Here is a 1,651-nt window from a genome sequence, read left to right as displayed (position 1 = left end):
CTTACCCATCTCTGGCCACACGTCCAGCATAAACAGCTGCCATCCGAAGAAGGCAGGGAGGGAGGAGACCGGCTGGGGACCAGACCACCACCTGTTCTAAGGTGACCAAGCAGGATAACTATACTCTTTACATTCTTAGGGCCTCTTTCCACTATGAATTCGCATATATGCAATCAGGTCTGAAAAAGAAATAAAGACTTTTCCACATTCTTTATACTCATAGGGTCTCTCTCCACTGTGGATTCTTCTATGTGTTGTGAGGCATGAGGCTTGGAAAAATGCTTTCCCACATTCCTTACATTCATAGGGCCTCTCTCCACTGTGGATTCTTCTATGTCTTGTGAGATTTGAGGGGCGACTAAAGGATTTCCCACAATCCTTGCATATATAAGGTCTCTCTTCACTGTGGGTTCTTCTATGTGTTGTAAGGTGTGCTATTTGAATAAAGGCTTTCCCACACTCCTTACATTCATAGGGCCTATCTCCACTGTGGATTCTTCTATGTCTTGTGAGATTTGAGAGGCGACTAAAGGATTTCCCACAATCCTTGCATTTATAAGGTCTCTCTTCACTGTGGGTTCTTCTATGTGTTGTAAGGTGTGCTATTTGAATAAAGGCTTTCCCACACTCCTTACACTCATAGGGCCTCTCTCCACTGTGGATTATTCTGTGTCTTATGAGGTTTGATGATTGGGGAAAGGTTTTCCCACATTCCTTACATTCAAAGGGCCTCTCTCCACTATGAATTCGCATATGTTCAGTGAGGGCTGTGGAAGAAATAAAGGGTTTTCCACATTCTTTACACTCATAGGGCCTTTCTCCACTGTGGATTCTTCTATGTCTTGTGAGATTTGATGATTGGGGAAAGGCTTTCCCACATTCCTTACATTTATAGGGCCTCTCTCCACTGTGGATTCTTCTGTGTCTTATGAGGTTTGACGATCGGAGAAATGTTTTCCCACACTCCTTACATTCACAGGGCCTCTCTCCACTATGAATTCGCATATGTTCAGTGAGGTCTGAGGAAGAAATAAAGGATTTTCCACATTCATTACACTCATAGTGCCTCTCTCCACTGCATTCTTCTATGTCTTGTGAGGCTTAAGGCTAAGAGAAAGGCTTTCCCACATTCCTTACATTCATAGGGCCTCTCTCCATTGTGGATTCTTCTATGTTTCATGAGGTGTGCTAACTGAATAAAGGCTTCCCACACTTCTTACATTCATAGGGCCTCTCTCCGCTGTGGATTCTTCTGTGTATTCTGAGGTGTGACACGTGGAAAAAGGGTTTCCCACACTCCTTACATTCATAGGGCCTCTATGCACTGTGGGTCCGCATGTGTATACTGCACTCTGAAGGCTTTTCCACATTGCTTTCATTCATAAGGCTTCTCTCCGGTGTGGATTCTTCTATGTGCAGTCAGGCCCGATGAAGCCATAAAAGTGTTCCCACACTCCTTACATTCATAAGCCCTCTTTGCACCGTGGACTACTTTATGTCTTGTGAGCCCGCAGGCAAGGCTAAAAGCTTTCCCACATTGATTACATTCATAGAGTGTGTCTCCACTGTGAGTTTGCAAATGTCAACTCTGCTGTGAGGAATCCTTAAAGGCTTTCCCATACTCTTTACATTCAAATGGCCTCTGTCTGCT

The 1,651-nt window shown here is 44.3% G+C and overlaps 1 pseudogene; it reads right to left on the bottom strand.

Annotated features, from left to right (window-relative positions):
- Positions 1-135: 135 nt before the first annotated feature.
- LOC102811507 overlaps positions 136-1,651 on the bottom strand; it is a 14,333-nt pseudogene continuing 12,817 nt past the window's right edge.

This window comes from Chrysochloris asiatica, unplaced genomic scaffold (assembly GCF_000296735.1).
Source record: "Chrysochloris asiatica unplaced genomic scaffold, ChrAsi1.0 scaffold00816, whole genome shotgun sequence".
Lineage (NCBI taxonomy): Eukaryota > Metazoa > Chordata > Mammalia > Afrosoricida > Chrysochloridae > Chrysochloris > Chrysochloris asiatica.
Note: the sequence above shows the minus strand (reverse complement) of the source record. Positions and strands in the feature narration are given on the sequence as shown.